Genomic DNA, 11,924 nt, shown 5'->3' with positions numbered 1-11,924 from the left:
AGTTTAGTACGGTGGCTCGTGTGCTTCAAGAAGTGATAAAAGTCGCTTACCGTCACGGCAGTGTTTTTTTTTTTGTTTTTTTTTTTGCCTGGGACTCACAATAGGTTATTGTTGCAACGTTTCCAGCCGCAGCAGCCATATATGTGCATATATATATATATATATATATATATATATATATATATATATTTTATATATTTTATTGAACCGAGGAATATCAAGCCTTCCTTTATACACAGCTTTTTGTGAGTTTCTCCAGACTGCCCCCCAAAAATAAGTGACTTCTGACCATGACGTTCTGTGCAGCGAACATATTAGTTCCTTAAGCCTTTCATATTCCTTTGCATATTTTAGGGCTTGTAAAATAATATTCATGTGTTTTTGCATGTTTTTAGCACCTTTTTGTAGCATTTTGTTTTCGAGCTTTTTTATCTTATAGAGAAGCCAATCAGAAAACGCCTAAAACATACAACCAACATTGTAAGGATAGAAAGAGCGACAGAATGATCTGCATATTTAGCTCCACCCACTTCTATTAATACATTTAACAAAAACAAGGCAAGACTACCGAAAACATAGTATAAACATATAACCAAGTTATATAACCATATAGTTTATTAGTGTATAAATACATAAAACACATATAAATCAAAAACAGAGAAGAAAAACACATCCAGCCAGATTAGGTGAAACGCACGTCGAGGCGTTGTCCATGCAATACATGGTAAGAATATGGCACTACTTTTTCATTGGTATTTTTCACTTTTATTGTTTTATGCAACACTTTATTTAGAATCAAATACCATTGTGTAGCTATGTTTGTACTTTTTTGTAACTCAAATTTTTATTGAAAATTTTTTACAATAAGAAAAGAAAAAACAAGTACAAGGTACAGGGCGAACACCCGCCCTGCGAACAGGAAAAGCACACAGTGCAACACAAAATACAATCGAAAAAAATAAAAAATAAAATTAAAGACAAAGAAAACAACATAGAAGAAAGAAAAAGGGAAAAAAAAAAAAAAAAAAAAAAAAGAAGGGAAGGGGGAGGGGGTTAGTGGGACAGATGGATGGGGGAGAGGACTAAATGTGGGGGGAGAAAGGGTAGGTAGGGGTGAGTGTGAGCAGTCAGGAAACCAGTGAGAGCACTCGCCAGGTCATCCATACCACAGCCAGTTGGGAAGGGCTCGGGAGCAACCACTGGTCAAATACATGAGACGAACAACAAGAGTATCAATCAGAGGAGGGGTCAGAGCCCAGAAGCGTCCGGTACTCTGCAGACTGTTGAAACCTGAACCAGTAGAACCAGGTTTTGATGTACGCCTCAGTCGTGCCATGCAGGAAAGACGTGAGATTTTCCATGCGCATTATCTCGTTGACCTTCGAAATCCAGAGGGAGAGAGGAGGAGGATCCACTCGTTTCCAAAAAAGGGGGATACAAGCCCGGGCAGCGAGGATCAGGAATCTAAGTAGGGAACGCTTAAAGACCTTTACAGAAGACTCACAGTGATTAAGAAGGAACAGGGCAGGGCCCAAATGGTGAGAAGTTTCAGTAAGCTGGAGGGTTATCCGTTTGACCCCCTCCCAGAAGGACGAAAGGGCAGGACAGGACCAAAAGATGTGTAGCAGCGTGCCTTCCTCGTCGCCACAGCGCCAACATAATGGGGAGACCTGAGGAAACATAGCATGGAGTCTCGTAGGAACCCTATACCATCGGGACAAGATTTTGTAACTGGCCTCCTGGTGGCGAGAGCTGATGGAAGCAGCATGAGAAAGGCGAAAAATGCGCTTACGCTGCTCCTGAGAGAGGGAAAGGGACAAATCAGATTCCCATTTCAGCAAGAACGGCGGAACAAAATCCTCCGGAGGTTCAACCAGGATCCGGTAAGCAAGCGAGAGGGAGTGGCGGAGGGGGCCAGCACCAACACAAATCCTCTCCAAGGGGGTAGGTTCGACGCGGAACTCTGCAGGAGCAGGGAGAGAATGTAAAAAGTGACGAAGTTGCATCCCCCGCCAAGCGTCCAAAGGGGGCAGCTCGGGAGGGGCCTGGGAATTCAGGAGTGTAGTCCATCCCCCTGCGTCCTGGAAGTGACAGGCACGGAAAATCCCATGACGGCGCCAATTACGAAAAACTCGGTCAAACATTCCAGGTGGAAAGGCAGGATTGCCCAGCACTGGAAAAAGAGCGCAATCCTTAGGGAGGAGAGTGGAGCGAACAAGGCCCCTGGAGCAAATCCGAAGCGTGGGACCAAGGGTAGGGTGAGAAAAGAGAGACGACAATGAGGAGGAGTCCAACCAAGGGGCAACCTGCAAAGGGATCGGAGAGAATGCCTGTTCGATGTAGACCCAAGGTTTAGAAACAGCATGCCTACACCAGTCCACGACACGAGTCAGGTGGGTAGCCAAGTAATAGGACTTCAGGTCCGGAAGCGATAAACCACCGCAACTCTTGGGACGAAAGAGAAAAGCCTTGCTCACTCGGGCGGGTCTGCCCGACCAGATGAACTTCAGTTGAACGGAAGTGAGGGATCTAAGAAAAGACAGAGGGATGTGAATGGGAAGCGCCTGCATCAAGTAGAGAAGACGAGGGAGAATGTTCATTTTAAAAATCGCGCATCTCCCGAACCAAGTAAAGGCTCCAGTGGACCATCAGGTACAATCAGCCCTGATAGACGCCAGAAGTGGGGGGAAGTTGCAACGAAAGAGATCTTTTGGGTTCGGAGTAAGATAAACCCCTAAATATTTGAGAGAAGTGGGGGCCCAATGAAAAGGGAAAGATTGACTCAAGGAGGAGGCCGCCGAGGAGGAAAGGGTCACATTAAGGGCTTCCGACTTCGAAAAGTTGATTTTAAAATTCGAAAGGGTCGAGTAAACTTGAAAGGCGAGCATCAGAGCCGGAAGAGAGACATGCGGGGAGGAGAGAAAAAACAGCAAGTCATCTGCATAAGCCGCCACTTTGTACAAACGGGAAGAATGAGCAGCGCCTGAGATGTTCGGGTCGGCTCGAACTTGGCGGAGGAAGGGTTCAAGAGTCAGGACGAAAATGAGAGGCGAGAGGGGGCATCCTTGCCTAGTGCCATTTCGGATAGGGAAGGACTGGGACAATAAACCGTTCACCCTGACCATCGCTGTAGGGAGAGAGTATAGAGCCATGATCCAACTCATCATGCGATGTCCAAGACCAATATGTAACAGGGTCTCTTCCATGAACCGCCAGTTGACCCTGTCGAAGGCTTTCTCAGCGTCAGTTGAAAGAAGCATGAGAGGAGAGCCCGACTGTTTAGCCCCATACAGGAGGTTGATAGCTTTGGTAGTATTATCTCGAGCCTCACGGCCGGGTAAAAATCCAGCTTGATCCGGGTGAACAATATCTCCTAACAAGGGCGATAAACGGGTCGCAAGGATCTTGGCTAAAATTTTTAGGTCAACATTGATTAGCGAAATGGGGCGGTAGTTAGAGCACAGAAGAGGGTCTTTTCCGGGTTTGGGGATAACCGCTATGTGAGCACGCAGGGAGTCACGACAAAGGGCCGAGCCATCAGTGAGAGAATTGAAAACTTTTAACAGTCTGGGGCGGAGTTCAGGGCCAAGTTTCTTATAGTATACCAAGGTAAGGCCGTCTGGACCTGGGGCCTTACCCGTTGCCATACTGGAGACAGCTAAAGAAATTTCCTCTTCAACAATAGGAGATTCCAAGGCCGTCAAGTCTTCTAGGGACAGCGACGGGAGACCAGAGGAGGAGAGATAAGAACGAATGCGATCTCGGAACTCCGTTTCAGGGAGAGGAGAAGGGCCAGAGTCTACAGAATACAGAGAGGCATAGTAGTCCCGAAAGGCAGCCGCAATATCGAGGGGCATGTGTAATCGAGTACCCTGGGCGGAACCGATGCATGAAACATAGGTGGAGGACTGCTGAACCCGAAGGGCCCTAGCTAGGGAACGCCCGCTCTTATTTCCGAACTCGTAAAAATGACGTCTACATTTAGCTAGAGTACCCTTCACCCTATCAGTGACGAGCGTACGCAATTCCTCTCGGGCGCTGGCAAGCTGAGAATAAACATCAGGAGTGATTTGGCGTTTATGAAGAAGTTCCAATGAGCGGATCCGCTGCAGCAGAGATTCAATGCAAGCCCGGCGTTCCTTGTTCAAGCGGGAACCATGTTGCAACAGGATACCCCGGATAAAACATTTGTGAGCCTCCCACACCATTGGAGGAGCAATCCCCGACAGTTCCTCCCTCTCAAAATATTCCCCCAAACGGGTCTTAATGTCATCCAAGATGGTTGCGTCATCAAGAAGTGACGCGTTAAGTTTCCACTGACGCTGGAAGGGAATAGGGGAGGACAAGGAAACAGACAAAGTAACCAAAGCATGGTCGGAGAAAGTAATGTTGTCGACTTCTGCAGCCAATAAAGAATGAAGATGTTGGTGACGGATAAAGAGGTAGTCGATACGAGAATATCGGTGATGGACCGGAGAATAATAGGAGTAATCCCTATCTAATGGATGGAGTAACCTCCAGGAGTCCATAAGTTGGTGGGAATGAAGATCCCTCTTAACCCTCCTGATGAGTGAGTAAGGGTGAGAAGAGACGCCAGTAGAAGAGTCCAATGAAGGGTCTAGGACCAGATTGAGGTCACCTCCCGCCACCAGGAAGCCCTCCACAAAGCCGTCCAACAGCCCCAAGTAAGAACTAAGAGCACGACCCTGTCCCGAGTTAGGTAAATACAAAGAAACAAAAGTAAAAAGCTGAGAGGAGATACGACCCTTGACCATAACAAGTCTCCCCTCAGAATCAGTGCGAGTCTCCAAATGTTCCCAAGGCAGGGAGCGAGAAATCAAGATACTAGTCCCTCTGGATTTCGGGTCGGGAGAAGAGCTATGATATGCATGAGGAAACCAAGCATTAGTCAACTTGTATGGCTTGGTAGAGCAATGGTGAGTTTCCTGCAAAAACACAACATGAAGGCGCTTACCTTTGAGCAGATTGAAGAGTACGGAGCGCTTCTCTGGACTATGAAGGCCTCTCACATTGAGGGAACCCACGGTGATGGAGGAAAGGTGGTCAAGCGGAGGCATGGAGGGAGACGGGCTTTCCCAGCTCACACCCTAGGAGAGAAGAGGAAGAAAAAAAAAAAAAAAAAAAAAAAGGGGGGAGGGAGGAAGGAAGGGGAGAGGACGGAGAATTGAGGAGGGTAAAGGGGAGAGAAAAATAAGAAGGTAGAAAAAGGAGAGCAGTAAAGGTATGGGGGGGAAAAAGGAAAGGGAAAAAGAACCAAGAGTAGAACAAATCTAACTACCCCTAGACAAATGAGCCAGGGGCACAACAACAAACAGGAAGGAGTGAGGGAGTAAGAAAAGATGGGGGGAGAAGTGGGCCCGCAAGCACCACGAGTGTACCTGGTAAGGAAGACCCCATGCCTCTATCCCCAACAAAGTGTAACGGGATAGGAAGCACGGGGCTACAAAGTGACTCTAAGGTCCAACATTGTATATAAAATAAAAAAAAAAACAGCAATATCAACAACAAGGGCCATCTATAAAGCCCATCAGGAACAGGATCAAGAGGAACAGAGTAGCCACAGGACCGAATAAACACAGTGAAAATGTCCACAAACCACAAAACAAGTCCGAGACCACTCAGCATAAAAGGATATTAGCACCATCCTGTGAACAGATCAAAAACCCGGCGGCATGAGGAATCATGCTTCAATGGGAAGCTGAGCTGAGAGATCTGGTTGGCGGAGCGGAGACCCAGGCGGACCCGGTATTGGAAGACGTCGTGGAGATGAGTTTCGCCGAGGTCTCTCTCTAGAGGCAGCCGAAGAAGAATGCCTGGAACCGCGGCCGCGCCTGGATACAGCAGGGCGGGAGGAATCCAGAGCAAGCCAGTTCAGGACTGAGACAGGGCGCACATCCAGGGAGGCAAACAAATCGGGCAAGTCCGCCGGGGAACGGACAACAATCGAGGACGAGCCAGCACGAACAATCAGATGGAAGGGATGACCCCACCTATAGGAACCTCCACAGTCCTTAATCAGAGTTAACACCGGCTGAAGGGCACGGCGCATAGCCAAAGTGCGGGATGAGACGTCAGGATAGAGCTTGACAGAGGCATTCTCAAAAGGCACCGATCCCATATCCCAGGCACACCTCAGGATGTGTTCCCTGTCTGTGAAGTAATGTAGTCTACACAGAACATCTCTAGGATTAGCAGGGTCAAGCGGGCCAGATCGTTGGACTCTATGCACACGGTCCATCATGAAGGTAGCATCCAGCGGGCGTTGAGTCGCCATATTGAAAATGGCATTAACACGGCTGATCAGATCATCCTGAGGGCCTTTTTCTGGCACTCCTCGTAATCGAATATTATTTCTGCGACCCCGGTTCTCCTGGTCATCCAGGAGCAAAGCAATATGCTGGAGACGGGCCTCAGAGTGGGTTTGATTGCTCTCCACTGCGGACAGGCGTTGTTCCAGAGAGGACAGTGTTTGATCAGTAGCATCAGCCCTAGTAGTAAGTTGAGACACATCAGACTGGATCGCACCGAGGGCCTGTGCCTGGGATTGTTCCATTCGGGAAACTACAGCATCCAGGTCTTGTTTAGTGGGCAGAGCTTGAATAAGGTCCCGAAGTAGCTGAAAGTCCGCAGAGGCAATATGGGCTGCCGAGCAGGGCAAGGAGGTTGAGTCCAAGGATTGCATGTCATGTCCAGGGAGGGTGGCAGACAGTGAAGGAGGTGGCTGCGATTGGCGTAGCGGAGGAGATGGAGGAGCCATGTCATCAGTGCCAGACCCTGTAGCCGAGGTTCCAGATCGGGACAGGAAGGTAGAAATTGATGGTGAGTGAGTAAGAGAGCGGCCCGGGGTGCGGGAAGAAGCAGTAGAGGTGTTAGGACGTCTTCTGGACATATCACAATGAGAAGCGACCATAGAGGGTAATGAAGGTACACTCGCAGTATCACCAGGCCTTACATGAGGCGGTCACACAGTTCCATAATCAAACCCGGTACCCATGAGGTGCCAAAAGAGCAGTGGGAGAAGTGCTAGGTCCGTGGGGATATATTGCAGAGCATATAACACATAGCAAGTGGAGGAAGGTGAGGAGCCCCCCCTGATGGTGGAGTAGGGGCTCAGCACTCCCTTCACACCACTGCAGCTCACAATAACAAAAATTCCCTGCTAAGAATGTCTCTGAAGAGGATAAGAAAGTCCAAAAAAAAAAAAAACAGCAGGGAGTACTCACAGAGATAGCAGAATGTCCCAGCAGAAAATGTCAGGATAGGAGCCAGACAGCAGGGGGGGGGGTGAGGTGTCTCCACTTCAGGCAATGCAGGGATGCCAGGCAGCAGGTAGATCAAGGGCCCAATACAGTGAAGCCTTCCAGAAGGAGCAGGCTGTACGTCTCCACAGATGTTGCAGGAGGATCAGGAAGACCAGAGGAGGGACACCAGAGGACCTCGCCGAGCCAGGTCACTGAAGAGCAGCAGGCAGGGTCCACAGGAGGCAACCACCTACAGAGAAGCCAGCCGGGAGGTGGGCCGCAAATCCAAGATGGCGGCCTCAGCGTTATGAAGAGGAGGCAGCGCTGCAGACGGGGAGACCGGCAGACGGAGAACACCAGGAGGCACCAGAGGATCTCCACCGGGATGAAGAGGGACCGAACAGACAGACAGGTAAGCCGCTGCAGTCAGGCCACCGCGCAGATTTGGAGGAGCCGGGTAGGCCGCGAGGCCAAGATGGCGGCCGGACACAAGCAGTGTAGTAGGCCGCAGGATCCAAAACCGCCCGGGACCACGCAGGAGCTGGCAGATGGCGCCCAAATTTAGCAGACGGAGGCTCGGGGGAAAGCCTCAGGGCAGCCCAGAAGTTTGTGCAGCAGGATGGCGCCGGTAGATGTAAGATGTAGAGCGAGGACACGGAGAGCTCCAGGAGATGCGTCCGCTCCCATACACGGCTAGCCACGCCCCCCGCTATGTTTGTACTTTACACTTTACACATGACATTGGTACTTGCAAATTTTATTGGCATTTGATTTGCATTCCCCCTTTTTTGTGATTATTTATACTATTCACCATACCTATCTCTATGCTGTTTAATTTTGGATGTGTTTTTCTTCTTTTTTCTTCTATGTTTTTGATTTATATGTGTTTTATGTATTTATACACTAATAAACTTTGGTTATATTTTTATACTATGTTTTTGGTAGTCTTTCCTTGTTTTGGGCAAATGTATTGATCTTCTAAGTATCTACCTCTACTTTTTATGCCCTTTTGTTGTATTTTCGTATTCCACCCACTTCTATGTTGACCCCACCCACTCTCATTTATATTTCTATGTGCCCACACAGTATAATGCTCATACAAATTATATGTCCCCATATTATAATGTTCCTGTCCAACTGTCCCACGGTACCTCTCCTTGTGCCCCAGTTTAAACATTAAACCATAGGGGTGGCTGAACAGTGACATTAAACTGAGGACAACTAGAGGCAAACATGCCCCCTTCAGCTACCTGCATGGTTTAATGTCCTCCTCCAGTTGCCACCCAGTTTAATGTCACCTTCCAACGTGTACCCAGTTTAATGTCCCCCTTCAGCTGCCTCCAGTTCAATGTTATGCCCTATCTGCCCCCCCCCCCAGTTCAATGTTCTTTTTCATCTGTCTCCAATTTAATGCTTCCTCTTCATCTGTCCCAGTTTAATACCACCCTCTATCTGCCCCAGTTTATTGCCCCTTCATCTGCCCCCTCCATGTTCCTCCAAATTGAATGTCTCCCTTCATCTGCCTCCAGTTTAATGTCCCCTTTTCATGTACTTCCAGTTTAATGACCCCCTTCATCTGCCTCCTGTGTAATGTTACCCCTGCATCTGCCCACAGTTTAATGTCTCCCCCTCTGGAGTGTTCAGGGAACTGCATGCACAATATGAGTGACATAATTATATCGAGCCAGCAACTCCTTGGCCGGAGCACACAGATTTTCTTCACACAGAGCAGTGAGGAACGATCTGTCTGTGGCCAGCTCCTGCTTCATCATTGTATCTAACTATCATGCATGAGTTGATACCAGAACAATCCTCTCACCAACTGGGACATGGGATAGCACCCGGAATCTGGAACTGTCTCGCTGAATCTAGGATGACTGAGAGGTATGCACCTAAGGCTGCATTCATACAAGAGTTATTAATGGCTGTGTGAACTCTGTTTTTTTTTAGCGGATGTTGCACAGCATCATTAGATTCAATATCATTGAATGAAATCTATTCACATTACCAGTCCATTATCACGGACCGTCAAAATATAAGTCATGTCCTATTTTTGACCATTTTTACAAATTCCTCCATATTCTTAAACATATGGGAGATCCCTGATAACGGGCGCCCCTAGGGTACAAGACAGCTGTATAAAATAAACTTTTTTTTCAAAACTGTTTTGTACCTTAATTGTCTGAAAGTTTCCTTAGGCTTTGTTTTATTCAAAAAAATCTACAAACTAGCGAATCACATTCACATCTTTTGAAAAAGTACGCGCAGCGGACACAATGAGATTTCAAAAACTGTTGCAGATTTGAAAATCGCAGCATGTCAATTATAGCTACAGAAATGCAAGCAGATTCCCTATAGCTGTAACTAAAGCAGAAAGTCCTCAGAGACTTTCTGTAAAAAGCATTGTGTGAAACACAATGATGCATAGCCGCCACAATTTTTCCTTCAGCGCTTTTTTAGTACGGCCCGCTATATGGGGCCTTAGCCATAATGTGTTTTTGTGTATAAAAACTCAGTCTTAAAAAAAATACCAGATCCAACACGATTGCTTCTATGCAGTGGTACTTCTCCTTTTGAGGCAATGGCAACAGTAGTGGTGAATCACGAATATTGGCGCATAGTGTAGGCGGCTGGATGTATCATATACGGGTGCCCCATCTGGTTCTGAAATCAATTGATATTTTTTGTTCCATTTGCTGTGGATTTTGTGTTCATGAGGCAGAAAGTTATGTTTGCTGCATGCATGAGGTCAAATCCTCAAAAATTTGTATTCTGTTTTTGTCATTGTCTGCAGCTGCTGCTTTGTTTATGCATTTTTCTATTTCAATAGAAGTTTAATGAGTTTTATCCATTTACAAAATATCTACAAAGTAGAAAAGAAACAAACTAATACAAGCTAATTGAAAACTTACAGGTCACAAAGTATACGGTACACCATTTCATATAAGTAGATCGTTTGTAGATAGACACCCCCCCCCCCCATTTTTGTTGATTACCGTGGAAATCGAGATGCAAATCAGCTCCACCGTGCTCGGTGAGCGTTCCGTGCACCCCCTTGTGTCATACCTTCTGGTCGCCCACCACTGCCTCCAAGCCCTCCTCCTCCTGCTTATTCACCGCTTGCATCATCGGCGGTTTCTATTGAAATCATGTGCATGCGCAGAGACTGCCGCACCCTCAGCACTGCTACATCTGAGATGCAACAGGGCTGAGTGTGCAGCTGGTAAATGCATTCCTATGGGAAAAAGTCAGCTCGCGCATATCGCAAGCTGACAGGGATCTCGACCAGATAGAGCCCCAAAGAGCCGTGTGTGTGACATTCCCACCTAAATAAAGCTAATCCCTAGCTAACCCTGTCTGTACATCTATCCCTGTCTCACAGTCACATAGTTCACAGTCCCAAATTAATCGAATGTTAAATCCACCATTCGTCTAAATTGGCTGATTTAGCCAGCCAATTACTTTTTCCGATTTTTTTTCCGATGCCTCCATTGTCGAGTTCCTGTCCCACCTCTCCTGCACAGTTCTTGGTGCAAAAAAGCATCAGGGAAGGTGGGGGGGATATGAATTTTTAGTGCATTTGCCTCGTGGTGTTCGATTCCAATCGAATACCTCAAACGGCCTGATATTCGATCTAATATTTGTTCGATTGAACAGTGTTCTCTCATCTCTAATGGACATAGTTGGGCGGTATAGTAAGCATTTAAGAAACAGACAATAATACTCTGGTTATATAAATGTTTATAAAAACAACCTATATAAATTATTAATATAATCAAACAATGAACATAATATAAACCATAACTTTCTTTATACAAAATGTAAAACTTGTGCAGAATACAAATACATAATTACAATACAATAACACAAAAATAGTAATTTTTCTGAAAAATAAATCTGATTCATAAAAAAATACAAAGGACATAGAAATAACCACAAAGTATTGTTGTAATAAAGGTTTGCATAGTCTCTTGTATATGTTCATTCTTATCCCTAAAAAATACAACATTTGAAATATGAAAGACTCTTTGTTGTAAACTGAACTGAAAATGCTGCCTTAGCTATGGCCACACACAACAAAAACACTGCTGAATGTCTGCAGGAATCTTCAGTAGTGTTTTGCTCTATAAGATATCCTTGGCATGAACTCACTGTAAAATGAGTGGTTTTTGCTGAGGCTCACTTACAGATTTCTCTGCAGCTCCCCCAGGGCAATGCAAAAGTTGAAATCTGTGGGTAAAACCCACAGCAATAATTGACAAACTGGGGATTGAAACTCAAGCAGTTCAAGCCAGTTTGCATTGCAGGCTGTTTCTTAAGCAGCATGTGAATAGGATTTTATTAAGTCTCAACCTCTGTGCTGCAACTAGAAATTGTTACAGATTAGCCGCTAGCGAATTTATCACACACACACACACACACACACACACACACACACACACACACACACCACACACACACACCTTGTATATGAACTCAGAGACACAGAAAGCTGAAAATGTTAGAACTTACATTACTTAACATAAGTAAGCTATGGGGTGGTGCCAATAATGTCATGACAGGTACTAAAAGACTTGAAACCCCAACCAACCCATAACAGATGCTGGTGGTGGCCGTTAGTGGAGTTTTCTGTAACTATATCTATTCACTTCCATGATTGTC

Source organism: Leptodactylus fuscus, chromosome 1 (assembly GCF_031893055.1).
Source record: "Leptodactylus fuscus isolate aLepFus1 chromosome 1, aLepFus1.hap2, whole genome shotgun sequence".
Taxonomy (NCBI): Eukaryota; Metazoa; Chordata; class Amphibia; order Anura; family Leptodactylidae; genus Leptodactylus; species Leptodactylus fuscus.
Note: the sequence above shows the minus strand (reverse complement) of the source record.